Genomic DNA, 23581 nt, shown 5'->3' on the forward strand with positions numbered 1-23581 from the left:
AAAAGCTTGGGCCTGATGTTGGGCCTGTTGTTGGGTTTGAGTAATTCCTAACTGAGCTATAATTTTCTGATTGGCTTGAATGATGTTCCAAAGTTGGGCCTTGACTCGTTGAAAGAAGCTTGCGGATTATTGCAACTATTTTGCTTGTAAAGCTTATTTTTGCTGAAATATACATCGGTCTTCAAAAGGGAATCCGCTGATGACTGTTTATTATACTTATTGAAATTGATTGCCATGATATTTTTTTTTTTTTTTTTTGACAACTAATAACAGAGATGGGAAAGGCAATGAAATAAATAAAATAAATATGAAATTAGGGGACTAGTGCTCACGTGATGTTTTGCAGGGTGTAAAGAAAAGCAAGTGGAGCAAATTAATATTATATTGTTATTTTGATGCAATGGGATTCAACATATATAATATTGAAGGCTGCAAAGAAAAGAAAGTATTGCTCACGTGATGCGATAAGATGCGATGTGATAGTATGTGATGCGATTCAACAATTTAATATTATGTTGTTATCTTGCAAAGAAGTTTTATCGAGATTAGATAGAGTTTGGATATGAACGACTGTATACGGCTGAATTAAGAGGAAGAAGGGGGAAAAAAAAAACCTACTAAAAGATTAGGCCTGATACCATGTTGAATTATAGAACGTATTATTTTTGATGATGAATACAGTACATAGAATGCCTTAATATAGGCAATAGCCCTATAAATATAAGGTGGGCTAAGCCCAATACAAAATGGGACATGGGCTAACAAGGTCCATAATAACACTTATTTTTATAACATCTCAGCTCGTTACACAATTCACACAAAAAAGGATGTCACAACGGTACCCCACATTCACTTTCACACCTTATTGAAATATGGAATCCGTTCCGTGTGCTCTAATAACAATTGGAATAGATAAGATGTATCAAGATAGAAACAGAGATTGATAAGTTGCTAACTTATATTGAAATCGAAAACAAATACTTCGAGGACTTCACACTTATATTTTGACACAATAACGTGTACTTTATTGTAATAGACTATCTTAGTCGCGTGATCAATTTCAAATTACACGTTCAAATAACACTTTGTGAATGTGCTTGTTTATAGTTTCAGGATCAAAGTACGATAGATAGTAGAATGTTTTGGCAACAGTTAAAAACGTCTGCTTCAAATCATGATCAAGATCCTCCGGTGAATCACAAAGCACGAGTTGCACTAGTTCTTGCATTTTCGACTCAATCTCAATTCCTCCTTCCTAAACACAGAGTATAGTACTCGCTTTAAAAACACAATTTACATATAAATAAGGTAAAGTACTGACACTTTTTTGTGTGTACCTTATTAGCAGTTTGGTGACATATGTTATTTGTGATGGAGGAAAGTCGTTGATATTGAGGATGAGCTAATGGCTCGTCTGATAACCATCGGCTGCTGCTCATATTTATCGTTAGAACTAGGAGCTCTGCTTCTCCTACTACTGTGTCCACTCCTGTTGCCCAGTTCAGCAGCCACAACTTCCACTTTATTTTATATATACCAAAAGATAAATAGTGTATAAGAAAAGATGTAGTACAATAAGTCAATAACATATGATAGTATATCATATCGATCACTACAAAAATTTGTTTTTTTTTTTTTTTTTTGTTTTTTTTTTATTATTATAGATTTTTTCGTATTAGTGGTAGCTTCTTCTAAGGTTTTTCTGATATAGAAAAGGGCATTAGTGCAATAAAATGTACTAAACTATAACACAGTCTTTTTGTATATCCAACTTCATGGAAGATTTTTCCATCATGATATATTAATACACCACAATTACGTGTATAAAACATATGCTTAATACAAAATTATGGCAAATTTATCAAATTCAATGGCGAAAATATCAATGATATTTCCACCATTGATAATACACCACAATTATGCATTAAGTACTTATACAGTACAAGTATTTAATGCACAATTGTGGTATATTATCAAATTCAATTCCCTGTTTTTCTTTAAAATTTTACATTTAAAAAACTTACAGCACGGTGGAGGTGCGGATGGATGTCTACACCATGAGCCACTTGTACGTTCGATGAAATCTCGTTAAGAGTTTCATGAACAACATTTATCACCAAGTGCCATGGTTTTCCATTTATGTGTTCGTGTGGCGCATTTATGAATTCATCTACAAATGTTTGGATGTCTGCATTAGAGAATTTGGGCTGTGCAAAGAATGAGGTAATCACGTTGATAATCACATTCGTTTTGGCCCATGTGATTCGCTCATTGGATCTTTCTGGCTCGAATATGCTGGCCGCAGCTACGTAATATGACCATAAAAGGCTTGTGTTTAAGGTATGTTCAACTTTTAGATGTGAATACCATCTGTTCAACATCAAAAAATTAATTTAAAATTAAACTTCAAATGCAAGACTGAATAAAGATGAAAAAAACTATAATTAAAAAGGTATTTAAAAATAATGTACTCTTCGATCTGGTTCCATTCCAATTCATGAACTGATTGGCAATGATTGTAGTCCAATTTAGCCATCTCTAGATAATTGTTATTGCTAACATATTCCATTCTATATTTCCATGAAATAATTAAATAATTAATTAAGTATTAGTACTCCGTAATAAACTTAATTTGTTATTTACTGTATCAAACAATATTTAGACTAGAGACTAGTGAATATTTATAACCTGTAAAGGGACTTTCCTATCCAAACATCGTCTGAACCTGAATATTGTTCCACATAATATCTTGCCTCGAGTCGAGGTAAGCTTGCATACCATGGCACATCAAGCGCGTATATAACCTAGCACCAATTTTATAAGTTGTCGTATTACTAGACAAACATGTAAATAAGCCTTATGAAATGAAGTTTTTTGTAACTCGGCTGGCATGTATGACTTCAATAATGATATAAACTAGATGATGGGCTAGCAGGGGCGGAACTAATATGGAAGGAGTGGTTGCACGGGACACCACTGAAATATGCGAATATGCGATGTAGTGGAATTTTTTAACTAGTGGCACCACTGGATAATGTTAATTTTTTTGACTGACACCATTAAAATAAACTATGCAGTAGAATATTTTTTGAATTTTTAACCAGTGACTACCATTCCTAGATCCGATACTGTGGGCTAGGCCCATTTCACTAGGCAAGGTCAAAAATAAAGTGGTGGCCGTATAAAACTAAAACTAAAAAAAAAGAATCGAGGCAAAGTAAAAAATAAAGTGCGGGCCGTATAAAATAAAAACTTCAGAAAAAAATTGGGTGAACAGTAGGTGCTCATTAATAGTATATGTAATGTAATGTAATGTAATGTAATGTAATGTAATGTACTCGATCTTTACATACCTCACCAGGCAAATCCTTGGTGATGAGCCATTTATCATCAAGCTCATTGTTTAATCGTTTTTTCGTCAAGAAGTTATAGGAAAACTTCTTGGCATCATCGAGTATTTGTTCTCCTGGAAAAAGAACTTGAGTTGCTCGATATAAATCGAACATACATATCACTGCTTCTGCTGACTGTCCATGATAGCATGCGAACTTTCCATCTTTTTCAAAGTGTTGAAACACATCTTTCACGAAAAATAAAATTAAATTAAAGAATAAGAAAATGACATCAAAGTATAAGCTAAGAACAATGTCACTATTAGCAAAACTAACCAGGAGAAATTTGATAACCATTAGTTCTTAAAACCATAAACCCCAATGCTGTGTCATCGATATCCGGTACAATGCAGTTTTTAGTATGCCCAATTCCCTGTTCATTCCAATACCTTCAAACATAGATCATAGACATATACATTAGCCGAAGCGAAAAAAGAATTAAATAAGTTTTCGTATTAGTTGGCATCAGTGGTACGTGGATCCTGGATCTTGAATCTATGGGGGAGGGACCAAAATAATCTTCACTTGTATTTAAACTACATAAAAAGCAGTTACTCATGAATCCTAATTAGAGGTGTTTTAGATAATTACTATCCTGTTCAAAACGTGTTATACATGTTTGGGTTTAATGCAAAATTTACAACAAAATAATTTACTCCGTAATAATCAATTTTTTATAGGTATTTGACAAGACTAAATTATTTGGTTACTTAATTAACAAGCTAGTAAAATTACAAAAGAGACATTCTTTTATGTAGGGTTTTTAATTTAGGTAGGTTTTATAGGTCAATTAGGGAAACAATAAGAGGTAAATGAAAATTGAATAATCACGTTTCACGGTAAGGAGTGTTTAGTATATTTCATCTTAACTTTTTGGGACTTGTTATTCGTAGTGAATTGATTTTTATATTTAACATTTTAACTTGACAAATAATATTAAATATTAAAACTGTTACGGTTATTTACAATTTGAATGCTAATGATAAAAAAATCACATTCAATATGAAAATCCAAACAATAGTTACAAAACGAGTATGATTATATCAACTAAGGATAGACTTTATAATTTTGGACCGGGATCGTTAAACAGTTTTGGGATGATAAATCAACAATTTTATAATTAAAAACAAAAAAATACGGAGTATACTTGTAGATATAACGAGCACAATCTTTGATTTCGGAACGAAAATAGCGTGCAATTCCGAGGCGTTCCAATCGATCAACTATCCAAATATGCTCAAACATGTCTACTGGGTACATAGTTGGAGCTGCATCACAAATTATGACTCGAAATCAACCTTAAATCGCTAAATTGATATGGGTTGTATTCTCAACTAGTCGACTCATCAACCCGAAAAATTTTAAGAGTACTTTTTCCCTGTTTATATAAATCCCATCTTGCCAACCCGTAATCTACCAGCTAAACCAAAACTAACCAAAATTTTTTTTACCATTTATACCCAAAAGGCCAAAACTAACTCATCAACCCAAATCCGACCCACTGCCCCAAAAATAAGACGACCAAAATTTGACCCATTTGACTTGCTTACTTTAACATGCTGTTAGGAATAAAACACGTGAGCCCTAACAAGACTTGATAACCGTAGGTTATCAAACCCACTTACAATAATCGGAAATAGTTGATGTATACGAAGAAACTAGCAAAAATGATAAAGACGAGAATTTAATGAGGTTGTAAGTAATCACGAATGATTACTTTAATCCTCGACCACCAAAAAGAGTTCTTTTATTGATAATTTTCGTGAATACATGTATGAGTTACAATAAGATGCTTAAATAAGCAAAACAATACAAGGAAATAGCTTTGGGAGCAAGAAAACGCGGTTTCTAGAATTTTATTCCCGTCAGTCCCAAACTCGCGATCGCGAGGTACAAAGCCTCACCATTTTCGCGATCGCGAAACACACCCCGACAGCAAATTCCAGTCGCGAGATTTGGACTCGCGATCTCGACCCGTGCAACAGTTTTTCGTACTTTTTGACTCCTTGTTTAACTTGCTCCGCACTCCTAACACATGCTAAGTAGTCAAGTTCGGGACTTTTCCCGAACCAACTCAACAAAAATTGCCACCTAAACTTTAAAGTATGTTGTATAGAAAACTTGTGTGATTTTGTTAGTTATCCAACAACTTTAACCAAAATGAATGACATTACCTCCTCCATCAAACTTACGAACAATATCGGCCAAATATGAAAGACACTTTTGATCTTTAGTTTGCATGTATGCAAAAGCAGTTGTTGATGGAGAGTAGAAGAAGGATCCATTTTCTGATTGAAGTTTTAGAAGTTTATCCCAGTCCAAATCTTTCAACCCTTCCAAGATATAAAGAATTATTGTTGGTATCTTGTGAAATGTGTCTTTAGGTATCCTACCAAAACAAATAAAATAACAAATCCAAATCATATATTTCAAGTTCCCTAAAAGGGGATCCAATGAGAAGATATATATTTATCATAAGGGTGAAAATCCTTTGTTACGGATGTTTTTTTTTAAACTCAACAACATATCTAACGTATTAGTCCGCCATGGCCGTCTCAACAATTTAGAAGGTTCTGGACGAAAATAAAGATGAGCCCTTATACATCTTGAATTTTTTAATACATATAAAAAAATAATACTATAATTTATCAATACGAAAAAAGTTCTCAAGACAGCCTTATCAAAGTGTTTTATTCTTAAATATTTGTCATTTAACTATAATTTAACAATTACTTAGATAAAACTACTTTCTAACTTTTTTAGAAGCTTCATTAATCAACTCTATGTGTGTGTATGTGTATACATATATATTCAAATTTGTGGGCTCTTTTAAATTTGTGGGCCTTAGGCGATCGCCCATCTTGCCTATTTTCGAAGACGCCTCTGTAACCCGTCGAGTTTTCACACTAGAATCTGTTGGGTTTATTATTTTGTTTCCATTTATGTGAAAGTAATGGCCCAAGCCCAACAAAAATAGGCCCAAATATTGTTTGACTTGGTCAAGCATTGGAGGGCATCTTTATTTCAAACTTGTGCAGCTGTCTTCATACGTAAGAGTGCAAGAGAGATCAAGAAAAAGAGTCAAAACCCCAATTCCCGTCTACAGTGACAACAGGCCAGAAAACCTTCGATCCCCGGAGATCCGACCGTTGAATCTTCTTCATTTTTGGCCTGTGTCTTCCTGACATCAGTGCCAACATTTTCAACCGTTGAATTCGTCTCAAGTGTTCTGTAGCTCGAGTTACAACAGGCCAAACAGTAGCAGAATTTTGGGTGATGAAATTCTTCTTTTGTCTTTAATTGTTTCATATACTTGTTGATTATTGTTGTTCAAGAGTATGATGATGTTGTATGCCTCTAGTTGATCTAGAGAAGAATTATTGTATTGCTCTCTTTGTTGATGATAGTGGAATTTAAGTGGCTTACGAGTCCCGTGGTTTTTACTCTCGGTTTTGAGGGGTTTTCCACGTAAAAAGTCTCGTGTTTTAGTGTGTGCTTGATTATTGTTTAGCTACTGATTTGGAACAGATTTGGGGACTGATTTGGGTTGGTTTTGATATAGCTTGTTTGTTAGTTTCCTCACGGGTTCATACGGGTCGGGAAATGCTTGTCAAACGGGTTTGTTTCCGCTTTGTAGATTGCCCGTTGTGACTATTTTCCCATCAAATTGGTATCAAGAGCTAGGTTATTTGATTTGACTTATGTGAAAGATGGAAGCTAATACAAGTAAAATGATTAGTTTAAATGGTTCAAATTATCATGTTTGGAAAGGCAAGATGGAGGATCTTCTTTATGTGAAAGATTATTATTTGCCTGTTTTTACTGAGGATAAACCTGAGGAAAAATCTGATGCTCAATGGAAAATTTTGCATAGACAAGTATGTGGGTATATTCGGCAGTGGGTTGATGATAATGTTGTGAATCATATTACTGGGGAGACTGATGCTAAAGCCTTATGGAAAAAGCTTGAGCAGTTATATGAGCGAAAGACTGGGAATAACAAGTTGTTCTTAATTAAGCAGATGATGGCTTTGAAGTATCATGATGGGACTCCTATTACAGATCACCTAAACGCATATCAGGGTATTATAAATCAGCTTGCAGGTATGGGTATCAAGTTTGAGGATGAGATTCATGTAGTGACCCGAACTTTTTCATGTTTATATATATTAATTGAGATTGATATTTACATGATTAAATGTTTCCAACATGTTAAGCAATCAAACTTGTTAAGACTTGATTAATTGAAATATGTTTCATATAGACAATTGACCACCCAAGTTGACCGGTGATTCACGAACGTTAAAACTTGTAAAAACTATACAATGACATATATATGGTTATATATATAGTTAACATGTTTTTATTATAAGTATGTATCTCATTAGGTATTTTAACAATGAGTTATATACATAAAAATGAGACTATTAATTTAAGAAACTCGAAAACGATATATATAACGATTATCGTTATAACAACGTCTTGCTAGGTACATATGAATCATATTAAGATATTGATACACTTGGTTAATTATGTTAAATGATAAGTAAATATATTATTAAGTGTATTAACAATGAAATACATATGTAAAAATAAGACTACTAACTTAATGATTTCGAAACGAGACATATATGTAACGATTATCGTTGTAACGACATTTAACTGTATATACATCATACTAAGATATATTATATATCATAATATCATGATAATATAATAATTTAACATCTCATTTGTTATAATAAACAATGGGTTAACAACATTCAACAAGATCGTTAACCTAAAGGTTTCAAAACAACATTTACATGTAACGACTAACGATGACTTAACGACTCAGTTAAAATGTATATACATGTAGTGTTTTATTATGTATTCATACACTTTTGAAAGACTTCAAGACACTTATCAAAATACTTCTACTTAACAAAAATGCTTACAATTACATCCTCGTTCAGTTTCATCAACAATTCTACTCGTATGCACCCGTATTCGTACTCGTACAATACACAGCTTTTAGATGTATGTACTATTGGTATATACACTCCAATGATCAGCTCTTAGCAGCCCATGTGAGTCACCTAACACATGTGGGAACCATCATTTGGCAACTAGCATGAAATATCTCATAAAATTACAAAAATATGAGTAATCATTCATGACTTATTTACATGAAAATAAAATTACATATCCTTTATATCTAATCCATACACCAACGACCAAAAACACCTACAAACACTTTCATTCTTCAATTTTCTTCATCTAATTGATCTCTCTCAAGTTCTATCTTCAAGTTCTAAGTGTTCTTCATAAATTCTACAAGTTCTAGTTACATAAAATCAAGAATACTTTCAAGTTTGCTAGCTCACTTCCAATCTTGTAAGGTGATCATCCAACCTCAAGAAATCTTTGTTTCTTACAGTAAGTTATCATTCTAATACAAGGTAATAATCATATTCAAACTTTGGTTCAATTTCTATAACTATAACAATCTTATTTCAAGTGATGATCTTACTTGAACTTGTTTTCGTGTCATGATTCTGCTTCAAGAACTTCGAGCCATCCAAGGATCCGTTGAAGCTAGATCCATTTTTCTCTTTTCCAGTAGGTTTATCCAAGGAACTTAAGGTAGTAATGATGTTCATAACATCATTCGATTCATACATATAAATCTATCTTATTCGAAGGTTTAAACTTGTAATCACTAGAACATAGTTTAGTTAATTCTAAACTTGTTCGCAAACAAAAGTTAATCCTTCTAACTTGACTTTTAAAATCAACTAAACACATGTTCTATATCTATATTATATGCTAACTTAATGATTTAAAACCTGGAAACACGAAAAACACCGTAAAACCGAATTTACGCCGTCGTAGTAACACCGCGGGCTGTTTTGGGTTAGTTAATTAAAAACTATGATAAACTTTGATTTAAAAGTTGTTATTCTGAGAAAATGATTTTTATTATGAACATGAAACTATATCCAAAAATTATGGTTAAACTCAAAGTGGAAGTATGTTTTCTAAAATGGTCATCTAGACGTCGTTCTTTCGACTGAAATGACTACCTTTACAAAAACGACTTGTAACTTATTTTTCCGACTATAAACCTATACTTTTTCTGCTTAGATTCATAAAATAGAGTTCAATATGAAACCATAGCAATTTGATTCACTCAAAACGGATTTAAAATGAAGAAGTTATGGGTAAAACAAGATTGGATAATTTTTCTCATTTTAGCTACGTGAAAATTGGTAACAAATCTATTCCAACCATAACTTAATCAACTTGTGTTGTATATTATGTAATATTGAGATACCATAGACACGTATACAATGTTTCGACCTATCATGTCGACACATCTATATATATTTCGGAACAACCATAGACACTCTATATGTGAATGTTGGAGTTAGCTATACAGGGTTGAGGTTGATTCCAAAATATATATAGTTTGAGTTGTGATCAATACTGAGATACGTATACACTGGGTCGTGGATTGATTCAAGATAATATTTATCGATTTATTTCTGTACATCTAACTGTGGACAACTAGTTGTAGGTTACTAACGAGGACAGCTGACTTAATAAACTTAAAACATCAAAATATATTAAAAGTGTTGTAAATATATTTTGAACATACTTTGATATATATGTATATATTGTTATAGGTTCGTGAATCAACCAGTGGCCAAGTCTTACTTCCAGACGAAGTAAAAAATCTGTGAAGGTGAGTTATAGTCCCACTTTTAAAATCAAATATTTTTGGGATGAGAATACATGCAGGTTTTATAAATGATTTACAAAATAGACACAAGTACGTGAAACTACATTCTATGGTTGAATTATCGAAATCGAATATGCCCCTTTTTATTAAGTCTGGTAATCTAAGAATTAGGAAACAGACACCCTAATTGACGCGAATCCTAAAGATAGATCTATTGGGCCTAACAAACCCCATCCAAAGTACCGGATGCTTTAGTACTTCGAAATTTATATCATATCCGAAGGGTGTCCCGGAATGATGGGGATATTCTTATATATGCATCTTGTTAATGTCGGTTACCAGGTGTTCACCATATGAATGATTTTTATCTCTATGTATGGGATGTGTATTGAAATATGAAATCTTGTGGTCTATTATTATGATTTGATATATATAGGTTAAACCTATAACTCACCAACATTTTTGTTGACGTTTTAAGCATGTTTATTCTCAGGTGATTATTAAGAGCTTCCGCTGTCGCATACTTAAATAAGGACGAGATTTGGAGTCCATGTTTGTATGATATTGTGTAAAAACTGCATTCAAGAAACTTATTTTGTTGTAACATATTTGTATTGTAAACCATTATGTAATGGTCGTGTGTAAACAGGATATTTTAGATTATCATTATTTTATAATCTACGTAAAGCTTTTTAAACCTTTATTGATGAAATAAAGGTTATGGTTTGTTTTAAAATGAATGCAGTCTTTGAAAAACGTCTCATATAGAGGTCAAAACCTCGCAACGAAATCAATTAATATGGAACGTTTTTAATCAATAAGAACGGGACATTTCAGTTGGTATCCGAGCGTTGGTCTTAGAGAACCAGAAAATTTGCATTAGTGTGTCTTATCGAGTTTGTTAGGATGCATTAGTGAGTCTGGACTTCGACCGTGTTTTCTTTAAAAATGATTGCTTAACATTTTTGTTGGAAACTATATATTTTTAACATATGTATATTATATGATATATTAATCTCTTATCGTGTTATATATTATGTGATAGATGTCTACCTCTAGAACAAGTTTCATTGACTCACCTAATAATAATGAAGAGTCAAATGTAAATTGGAATGATTCGTGGACTGATTCACAAGTTCCCGAAGAGGAACCGGAAGAAGAGTCGGAACCGGAAGAAGAATCGGAACCGGAAGAAGAATCGGAACCGGAAGAAGGAATAGAACCGGTGGGGGAAATAATAAAACGGTTAAGTAAAAGAGAATCCTCAACCAACCGACCAAGGTTAATTATGGTCAATGGTGTTTCCGCCAAGGAAGCAAAATATTGGGAGGATTACCAATTCTCCGATGAATCGGATTCCGACGAGAATTCCGATGATGTTATAGAAATTACCCCAACTGAATTTAAAAAGGAAAAAGAAAATAATAAGGGAAAGGGCATAAAAATAGAGAAATCTAATTCCAACCCCGATGAACTTTATATGTATCGTCAACCCCCGAAGTCCTTAAGTTGTAACAATGACCCGGGAACCTCTAAACCACCAGGTTTTTCTAAACCAATGTGGATAACGACGGCTCGTATTAGGGGAACATCATATATCCCTAGAAACTTGGCAAAACGAACCAAAACCGAACAAGAAGAAATGAGCGAGTCGGAATAAGATAGTTATATTCGTGTGGTGTAATATATGTAATATAGTGTGCTTATGCTTTATGATGTATGTAAAAATTGCTTGTATTAATAAGTATTTTTTTTATGAATCTAACTCTTGTCTATTTTACAGTATAAAAACACAAAATGGATAGACAACCAAATATTTTAAGAGACCTACCCGGAGACATGATTGATGAAATCTTGTCTAGAGTCGGTCAGAATTCCTCGGCACAACTATTTAAGGCGAGATCAGTTTGTAAGACATTCGAAGAACGTTCCAAGAATGCCTTGGTTTATAAAAGGCTTTCGTTCGGAAGATGGGGAATATCACATTGGGAAATCCATAAGTTACGGTGTGTTTACTTTGACGCATATATTGCGGGGAACCCAAATGCTATTTTACGCAACGGGTTAAGAAATTATTTTGACTCAGTATATCCGAATATAGGACTTCGTGATTTAGAAAAAGCGGCTAACATGCAACATAAAGAAGCATGTTATGCTTACGGGTTAGTAATGTTCGCTTCTCACCAAAGTGAGAACAAGAACATCGGGCTACAACTATTAAACAAAACGTTCCCACAAGTGACGGAGTCGGTAATTGGGGTAAGAAATGAGGTTTTTAGGTTATTACGAGACTGTTGGTCATTACGTAACCCTCGTCCCTTTGATGACGTTACAACACGCTGTCTTATCAATGGCCATAACGGTTATGTTCCACAAGACCAAGGATGGGAAGTAGTCCTAGTAAAACCAGAATGCATGACTTGTTTCTGGACGTATGAATTACGTGTCTTTATTGCCTTTGCTGAACGACTTGTGTACTAGCTAGAATTATCTTCACAACTATCTTGTATCAAAGTTATTGTGTGCTATATTTCATGCTTTATGTAAAATATGTAGCGACCCCGACAAATCGTCAAGTGACGGCGTCGTCTACGTATGGTCCCATTACATGGTTATAAGTATTTATAACAAAGTTTGACCGAAAATATGTCGCATACATTTCATAAAGGATGTTTCAATGTTTACAAAAGTAATTCCCAAGACAAGTACATAACAAAAGTTATTGTTCATATGAAACACGTGCGACATAGTTTAAAATAGCCAAAAAGACGCTCCACGTATGCAAGTATACTCGACATCCAATGCAAGTATCAAAAAGTATGTGCGGAAGCATGTATCACCTAAGTTCAAGGACCTGAGAAAAACATAGAGAATCTGTCAACGAAAACGTTGGTGAAATCATAGGTTTAAATAAGTAAATGAGTAAAAGCAAGCTGAACCACAAGAGTTGCAATATTGATAAAGTCATAGTACATTCTAAAAGTTAATATTCACGAGCACCCAATTATCAAAGCTTAACATTCCGTCCGTTGAATACCCCATAAATTAGTGCTAGAACAACACTGTTTCCCGAAAATATATTTCATCCGTAGACGGTAGCGAACCGTCAAAGATGAGGGTTGTCAACCCATATGGCCATATAACATAAGTTCTCGCTTACACCATCTGATGTAACTAATGATAATCGGATTGAGGATTTTCGTTCTAAACTCGTATGTAGAATGTTTGTTTTCCCATTCTTGTGTTCACTTAGTTCAAAAGAATCGTTTATGTTTTCTCATCCCAAAAGTAAGTTTAAAAGAGTAAAAGTGGGACTATGATCTCACCTTGTATGCACGAACCAAAAAGTACTTCGACAAGTAAACGTGCAAGAAACAATGCTAGTCTTGACCTAAACAAATAGGTTGTATCAATAACGATAGTCACGAAGGGTCAAAGATGTTCAATTAGTCCTATGGCTCGTTACGACTCGATTAATATAGCACGTGGATCAATTTGTCAAGTTTCATGCACGACACAAGTAGTTAAGCATGTTAGAACGATTGTATAATCGTTTGGTTAAGTTTGACTAAAAGTCAAACTTGGTCAAAGTCAAAGTCAACGGGGTCGGGTCGGGTGTCCGACAATTTTCTCATGATGAGAAGTCATATACGAGCATAATAGTCAAGTTTCATGGTAAACGGGGTTATAGTAAAGCGGGAAACATTTTTGTGACATGAAAAACAAAGACAAAATGAGCTGGGCAGTATGCGCGGCGCGCTATGGGTTGCGCGGCGCGCACCCAAGTGTAAATCCTGGTCAGAACTTAACCACGAAGGCAAACATCTGGGATTTCTAATTCTGCGCGGCGCGCGGGTATATGCGCGGCGCGCAATACCTGGGAAACATGCAGTTTGCAGAAAAATGGTCCAAGTCACGAACCAAAATACAATTTAACACATCTCATGCACCGAAAACACTTAAAACGCATATCATATATCATTAGAAAGGTAATTTGACAAGGAGAATAACTAAATGCATTTACTCAATCAAAATCAAACAAACTCATATCAAAATCACCATTAATGCTCATCATTTATTACTCCAAGTTCATAAATGCCATATTATGATTCGGGAAATTAATGCACATGTGTAATACGCCGTTTTGAAGATAATCAAGCATACAATACAACTAAACACAAACAAAACAACATGGCAATCATTCAATGCATCTAAGATTCATTTCAAGTTCATCAAACCCTAAACTAAATTCACCAAATTTCATAATCAAGTTTAGGAGGTTTCCTTAATCAAACTTTACATCAAAATAAAGCTAGTAACACTAGGAGCATAATTAAAACATGAAGCCTTAGCATCTAACAACATATAAACACTCAAATCTCAAGGTTAAGCATGTTATCTTTCAATATGAACTAGTTACATCAAAATAACAAGAACAAGCATACAAATCACATAATCATACTAGACTTGAGCCATAGACACTAATCAACAACCTTTTAACTCAAAAATCTCAAGAACACATAAAATTAGTGATTTTAGAAAGTTACCCAAAATTGATGAAATCGGTATGGAATCGAAGAGGATGTTGCAAGGATTCCAAATATGTATTTTGTTTGAATTGAAGCTTGCTAGAAATTAAATGGATGATGATTCCTTGATGTGGTGAATTGAAAGAAAATGTGAAAGTAGGAGAAGAAAAGAGAAAAGAAAATGAGAAAATGATGAGTGGATGAGGTTGAAGGTTTGACTAGTTGACCTAGTCAAATCTTTGGCCTCTTGGCAAAACTAGTCCCTCAACTTTGAATCGGGTGCGTTAAATTACCTACACAAGATATTTTGAAACGCGTATTAACGGGAGATGTTATAAACATATAACGGAGTTTGAAATAGTATAAAGGAAAAATAAACGGAAAAAGGCGGGATGTTACATTACCTACACCTTAAAAGAAATTTCGTCCCGAAATTTAAGTAGGCGTAGTAATCGTTGTTTCCTCCTCGGAATCCGACGATTCCGGAACCGGGAATAGATGAGGGTGTTTCTTTCGCATTTGATCTTCTCTTTCCCAAGTAAACTCGGGTCCCCTTTTGGCGTTCCAACGAACCTTAACAATCGGGATCCGGCTTTGTTTTAATTCCTTCTCGACGTAGTCCACAATTTCAACCGGTTCCTCCACAAAGTGGAGTTTGTCATTAATAGTGAGTTCCTCGAGAGGGACGACGATATCGGGCTCGGCAAGACATTTCTTCAAGTTAGATACATGAAAGGTAGGATGGACGGAGCTTAGTTGAGGCGGAAGATCCAAACGATACGCAACGGTCCCAACACGCTCTAAGATTTCGAAAGGACCAACATACCGTGGATTTAGTTTCCCACGTTTCCCAAAACGGATGACGCCTTTCCAAGGTGCGACTTTTAACATGACGCGGTCACCGACTTGAAATTCGAGGTCCTTGCGTCTTTTGTCAGTATAGCATTTTTGACGACTCCGGGCCGTCCGAAGCTTATCTCGGATTTGAAGAATCTTCTCGGTTGTTTTGTGAATGAGTTCGGGCCCGGAAATTTGCACGTCACCCACTTCGGCCCAACAAAGAGGAGAGCGACATTTTCGACCATATAACGCTTCAAAAGGTGCGGCCTGGATACTCGCATGATAACTATTGTTGTAAGAGAATTCGGCGAGAGGTAAGTGCTTGTCCCAAGCTTTTCCAAAATCAACAACACAAGCTCGTAGCATGTCCTCCAAGGTTTGTATCGTACGTTCACTTTGTCCATCGGTTTGAGGATGATATGCGGTGCTCATGTCTAAACGCGTTCCCAACGCTTCTTGTAAAGTGCGCCAAAATCTAGAAATGAAACGACCATCTCGGTCGGAGATAATCGATAAAGGTACACCGTGACAGGCTACGATCTCCTTGATGTAAAGTTGTGCAAGTTTCTCCATTTTGTCGGTTTCTTTCATGGCGAGAAAGTGCGCGGATTTGGTGAGGCGATCGACAATGACCCAAATAGTATCATAACCGCCCGACGTTTTCGGTAATTTGGTGATAAAATCCATCGTGATCCTTTCCCACTTCCATTGCGGGATCTCGGGTTGTTGAAGTAACCCAGACGGTCTTTGGTGTTCGGCTTTGACTTTAGCGCAAGTTAAACATTTGGCAACGTATCTAGCAACTTCCTTTTTGATGTTCGGCCACCAATATTGTTCTTTAAGGTCATGGTACATCTTATTGGCGCCGGGATGAATCGAGTATCGTGATTTGTGGGCTTCGTCTAGGATGAGGTTTCGTAAATCGCCGTATCTAGGCACCCAAATTCTTCCGGCGTAATATCGAAGTCCGTTCTTCTTAACTTCGAATCGAGAGACGAGAATGTTTAAAAGTTCACTCCCGATGTGGTTGTCTTTAAGAGCCTCCTCTTGAGCTACCCGAATTTGGCTATTAAGGTTGGAGTGGATGGTGATGTTTAATGCTCGGACGCGAAGAGGTACCGTTCTTTCCTTTCGACTTAAGGCATCGGTCACTACATTTGCCTTCCCGGGGTGGTAACGAAGCTCGCAATTATAATCGTTCAAGGTTTCAATCCACCTTCGTTGTCTCATGTTTAGTTGCTTTTGATCGAAGATGTGTTGGAGACTTTTGTGATCGGTAAAGATAGTACTTTTGGTACCAAGAAGATGATGTCTCCATAACTTAAGTGCAAAGATGATGGCATCGAGTTCAAGATCATGTGTCGTGTAGTTTCGTTCGTGGACTTTGAGTTGTCGAGAGGCATAAGCAATGACTTTCTTTCGTTGCATTAGTACACACCCATAACCGTTTTTCGAGGCATCACAATATACAACAAAATCATCATTGCCTTCGGGAAGTGACAAGATAGGAGCGGTGGTTAGCTTAGTTTTCAAGATTTGGAAAGCGGTTTCTTGTTCGGATGTCCAAACGAATTTTCGTTCCTTGTGAGTTAACGCGGTTAGAGGGCGAGCGATTAAGGAGAAATCCTTGATGAATTTACGATAGTATCCGGCGAGACCTAAGAATTGACGAATTTGAGTAGGAGTAGTAGGAGTCTCCCATTTACTAATGGCTTCGATTTTTGCGGGATCGACTTTAATGTCTTGATCACTTACAACGTGACCGAGGAATTGAACTTCCTTCAACCAAAATTCACACTTGGAGAACTTGGCATAGAGTTGTTCTTTTCTCAAGAGTTCAAGCACGAGTCGGAGATGTTCTTTGTGTTCCTCTTCGCTTTTAGAATAGACCAAAATATCGTCAATGAACACGATAACGAATTTGTCGAGGTAAGGTTTGCACACGCGGTTCATGAGATCCATGAACACCGCCGGTGCGTTAGTGAGACCAAAAGGCATGACAAGAAACTCGTAACTACCGTAACGAGTCCGGAAAGCGGTTTTGGAGACATCTTCCCCCTTAACCCTTAGTTGATGATAACCCGAACGGAGATCGATTTTTGAATATACACGAGAACCTTGTAGTTGATCAAAAAGATCATCGATGCGAGGAAGAGGATATCGGTTCTTAACCGTCAATTTGTTTAGTTCACGATAATCAATGCACATTCGTAGGGATCCGTCTTTCTTCTTGACGAACAAAATTGGAGCGCCCCATGGTGAATGGCTAGGTTGAATGAAACCACGGTCGAGTAACTCTTGGATTTGACTTTGCAATTCTTGTAATTCGGATGGAGCGAGTCTATATGGCGCACGTGCTACGGGTGCGGCTCCCGGAATAAGATTGATTTGAAATTCAACCGGTCGATGAGGTGGAAGACCCGGTAATTCGTCGGGAAATACATCGGAAAAGTCACTAACAATTGGCACATCATCGATGCGCTTCTCATCGGCCTCGACTTTCTTAATGTGAGCAAGAATTGCGAAACAACCCTTGCGAAGTAGCTTTCGAACTTTAAGGCATGAAACGAGATTGAGTCCGGTGAAATTTTTGTCGCCATAGACAATCAATGGTTCACCGTTCTCGATAGGAATTCGGATTACGTGAAGGTCGCAAAGAATGTGAGATTTATTTTTGACCATCCAATTCATACCGATTATTACATCAAAACTTCCTAGTTCCATGGGTATCAAGTCAATTTCAAATTCATTGTAATGACCCGCACTTTTTCGATCGTTCTATACTTATAAGATTAATATTTATATAAATTAAACCTTACCAACATGATAAGCAATCCAAATTGTTGAGACTTATGTTTTTGAAAAGAGTTTTACACAACGTTTGACCGTCTAGTTTGACCGATGATATCACGAACTATACAATATATGATAATTATACATACATATTTAACATGATCTAAGGATGTTTTAATATCTCATTTTGTATTAATAACAAAAAGTCATAAGTATATTTTGAAACTACTAACTTAAGTTTTCAAAACAATAACCTACGTAACGTTATTTGACATAAATACTGATGATTTATAATGTTTATACATATATCGTATAAGTAATGTATTTAATCATTTTTAAAGGGCTTTTATACATAAAACAATATAAGTATATTTACAAAAGATAGTTATATTTGAATTCTCGTTCCGTTTCCTCAATAATCCTATACGTATATCTAGGGTACTATACACAGCTTCTAGAAGTATTTACTATTGGTATATACCAATAGAAATCTTCAATTATTGGAATAATATGTCATTCATGACATAATAAATTTTAACTTATCTTAGATATTTTCACTAAAAACCAAATTTTCAAGCCTATAAATAAGCACCATTTCTAACTCATTTTTTACACATTCATTTTCCAAATTTTACTTCCAATTTTCACACACACTTGCAAGAACTCTCTCAACTTTTATTTTACTACTTCTTTCCAGCAACTTTACATTTTAAACTTGAGGTAAAAACTCTACTTCAACTCTTTTTCAATTCATATATTTATAGCTATATATATAAGAGTTTATAAACTAGAACATAGTTTGAATGATTTCAAACTTGTTCGCAAACTAAATAGATCCTCCTAACTTAACTTTTAAAATACTTCAAGACCTGTAATATAACTTAAATATATGCTAATTTAACAAGGTATAACATGGTTTTTCAAAGAACACCTTAAAAACTGTTTTTACGACGTCGGAGTGTAACCGGGGGCTGTTTTGGGTTGGATAATTAAAAACCATCTTAAACTTTGAATTGAAGGTTTATGTTCTGGAAAAATGATTTTTACTATGAATATGGTAACACATAAAAATTTCATGATTTAATTCAAAGTATAAGTATTTTTAGAAAAATAATCATTTAAGGTTGCCTACATAAAGGAAAAGGTTTAACTTCATAAGTTTCACTAAAGTGTTACCTATGCCGTGTGATTTTGAATACAAACTAAGATATTTACAGTTCATTGTCTTAAAGAGGAACTCGATCCAAGGAGATGGCAAGTTGAATCAACGAAAACGGAGTTGTAACGAAGAAACTATGACCGAAACAAAATTGCTATCCAAGACTAGTTTAACTTCGGGATTAAGTGGAGAAAATTAAAATAAATCACATCTTTTTAAGATAACATGATATTTTATATACATGTACTCATAATTCAATTTTATATGGTTCAGGATCACCCGTAAACAACACGAGAAGATTAATCATAAGATCCCATGTTTGTACGCAACACGTCATTTGACAACACCGGTACTTTATGTACGCAACACGTCATTTGACAACACCGGTACCGTGGGTCAAGATTAATCTCGACCAATACATATACGTTGGGGGTTTTATTTATTTCGTTTGGGGTTTATTAAACATCTAAAAATGAACCATTAAAATTGAATTACTAACAACGAACTGCTAACTACGGACAAAGGAATTATTAAAAGTATTAAAAGTATAACAAGTATATATATGTGACGTTGTTTAAAAAGAAAAGGTATTGATATATTATATATGGATAGGTTCGTGATATCAACCGGAGACCAAGTCAAATTATATATATCTTCAAGACAACAGTGAGTATATAGTCCCACTTTTAAACTCTAAGTATTTCGGGATGAGAATACATGTATTTTATGTTTTACGTTATGGACACAAGTAACTGAAAAATATATTCTACGTTGAGTTGTACCACTGGCATACTTCCCTGTAGCTTGGTAACTGTTATTTACAGCGGTATTGTAAACGCGAATCCTGTTGATAGATCTATCGGGCCTGACAACCCCAACCGGACTGGACGACCAGTATTCAACGGTTGCACAGTACTTCGTTTCGTGACTACACTTGGTACGGTGTAGTAAGATTTCATAATAAAGGGAATATGCGACGTGATTAAATGTTAAGTATGGTTACCAAGTGCTCAACCACTTAGAATATTTTTATTAAAATGTTTATATATGAAATCTTGTGGTCTATATTTATATCGCTGCCGGCATTAAACCTATATCTCACCAACTTTATGTTGACGTTTTAAACATGTCTATTCTCAGGTGATAATTAGAAGCTTCCGCTGCATCATGTTGAATCTAAGCAGGATCTTGCGTACGCATATTTGTGTCAAAAATAAGACTGCATATCCAAGAACTTGTGTTGTAAAATATGCTAGAAATCGGGTTGTTATTATCATTTGTAAAGTTTGTAAGTCGAAGATTATCGCTAAACGATAATCATCTTTATTTTGTCCAAAGCTTGTATCAAAAATAAGGATCATGGTTTGTAATGTATAATATATGCAGTTTTTCTTTAAAAAAAAGTCGCATATAGAGGTCAATACCTCGCAATGAAATCATACGTTATCTAACACGTTCTTATGGTTAAGGACGGGTTATGACATGTGGTATCAGAGCGGTGGTCTTAGCGAACCAGGTTTGCATTAGTGTGTCTAACTGATAAGTCGTTAGGATACATTAGTAAGTCTGGACTTTGACCGGGTCTGATTTAAAAACCATTGCTTATCATTGTTGGTTAAAATTTATATGTAAATATTATGTAGTACTAATGGGTTAGTTGTTGTGTGATAGATGTCGGGCTCAAAACTTGTTATCACATTCAGCGACTCCGAACCAGAATCTTCAGATGGTGTTCCAGTCATTAACCTATCCGATGACGAAAATAATATCTTTGGGGAAGACTCACAAATTCCGGATGAACCGACTATAGAGAACCCGGAAAGTGAACCCGAGGAGGAAAGTGAACCCGAGGAGGAAAGTGAACCCGAGGAAGAAATACAGGAAATTACAAAAGAAGAGTTCGAACTAGGAAAGAAACGAAAGGCTAATGAATTAGAAAATTCAAATCCTGAGTTTAATAAGGATGATGTGGCACCAACTCCACTAAACACTACCACCCCTATTCCCGCTATTCCTATTCGTGCTGTCCCGGCATCTAGTTCTTCAGCCCCACCGCCAAAATATAGGCAGACATCTAGGATAAGCGTTAGGCCATTCATTGGAACTAAACGTCCTAGAAAATAGACCAAACGATGCGCTGTCGTATTAAACCATGGGATCATATAATGTTTTGTATAATATTATTAGTGTGGTTTGCTTAATGTTCGATGTAAGATAAGCATATGTAAAATAGTGAAGTGTGAAATGCAATAATTTTCCATGGTTAAGTATTATTTAGATGGTAGTAATTGATTCTGTACTAAGCTATTAAGTATGGACATTAACGGGTAGGTACTACCCTAGATATAATTATAAAACGCTAATAAGAAGAAAAGGCTTTTATAATAATACCTGGTTCATATTATTAATAAGCTATAATGTACTGTAAATATACACTACATCTATAATATTCCATGTGAATAATTATTTTCTTTCATTAGGAAATGGCGCGATTGAATCGAATGACGGAACAAGAAATCCAGGAACTCATCAATCAGCGAGTGAACGACAGAATGTTATGGGTCGAGGCTGCAAGAGGTGCTGCAGTTAACCCAAATCCTCGTATGGGGTGCACTTACAAAACTTTTCAAGCTTGCAAGCCCTCATCATTCAGTGGAACAGAAGGATCGATCGGTTTAACCCGGTGGATAGAAAAGATGGAGACTGTGTTTAAAATAAGTGGTTGTGTTGAAAAGGACATGACCAAGTATGCATCGTGCACTTTACAAGATAGTGCACTTACGTGGTGGAAAAATTATGTGAAGGCTGTAGGAGGAGATGTAGCTTATGATACTCCATGGGAGGAGTTTAAAACAATGTTAATTCACGAATATTGTCCAAGGAATGAGGTTAGGAAGTTGGAAGATGAGTTACGAAGTCTGAAGGTTGTTGGTACTGAAATCATCAACTACAATCAGCGATTCATGGAATTAGTTTTACTATGTCCTGAATTGGTTCCAACCGAAGAACGGAAGATTGAAATGTACAAAGATGGTTTGCCCAAAAAGGTCAAGGCAAACGTTACAGCATCGAAACCTAAGACAATTCATGAAGCTATAACCATGGCAAATGAGCTAATGGATCAGGTCATTTTGGATAAGAAAGCATCCAATACTGATGTGAAGGTATCAGGTAATAAAAGAAAGTGGAATGGAAATTATGATCGAGGTAACCAACAACAATCTTTTAAGAAACAAGAAACCATGCAAGGTGCAGGTAGTGGTTCAAGCTTTGGTTACAAAGGACAGAATCCTTTATGCAACCGATGCCACAAACATCACTCTGGCTACTGTAATGTGGTATGCAACAAATGTAATCGAAAGGGTCATCTTGCTGAAGATTGTAGGGCTCTCGTTACAAATACAAATGGTACCAAGACTCCTGCCACCAATGCAAATAGAACTGCTTTGGCTACCATTACTTGTTATGGGTGTGGAAAACAAGGTCACTATAAGAGCCAGTGCCCGAATCCAGAGAAGAATATCGGACCTGCACGTGGAAGAGCATTTGTTATTAATGCTAAAGAGGCATGTGAAGACCCGGAGCTTGTTACGGGTACGTTTACCATTAATAACTTATCCGCATCTATTATATTTGATACTGGTGCTGATAGAAGTTACGTGTGTAGAGACTTTCACGCTAAATTGAATTGTTCATCATTACCTCTCGATGCTAAGTACATGATTGAGTTAGCTAATGGTAAACTAATTAAAGCCGATAAAATTTGCCGTGATTGTAAAATAAATTTAGCCGGAGAAACATTTAAAATTGACTTGATACCCGTAGAATTAGGAAGTTTTGATGTAATAGTCGGCATGGACTGGATGTCCAAAATAGGAGCTGAAGTTGTGTGCGCCAAGAAGGCAATTCGCATTCCTCGTAAGGATAAAACGCCAGTAATGATTTATGGAGAGAAGGGTAACTCAAAGCTAAAACTCATTAGTTATTTGAAAGCTCAAAAGTGCTTGAAGAAAGGGTGCTATGCTATCTTAGCACATGTTAATAAAGTCGAAACAAAGGAAAAAGTGAAGAGCATCAATGACGTGCCTGTGGCAAGAGATTTTCCTGAAGTCTTTCCGGAAAAGTTGCCGGGATTACCTCCATT

General features: G+C 35.4%; 1 pseudogene; it reads right to left on the reverse strand.

The window, feature by feature from the left end:
• Nucleotides 1–1060: 1060 nt before the first annotated feature.
• Nucleotides 1061–23581, reverse strand: part of LOC139874526 (ent-copalyl diphosphate synthase 1-like) — a 48372-nt pseudogene continuing 25851 nt past the window's right edge.

Source organism: Rutidosis leptorrhynchoides, chromosome 11, assembly GCF_046630445.1.
Source record: "Rutidosis leptorrhynchoides isolate AG116_Rl617_1_P2 chromosome 11, CSIRO_AGI_Rlap_v1, whole genome shotgun sequence".
Taxonomy (NCBI): domain Eukaryota; kingdom Viridiplantae; phylum Streptophyta; class Magnoliopsida; order Asterales; family Asteraceae; genus Rutidosis; species Rutidosis leptorrhynchoides.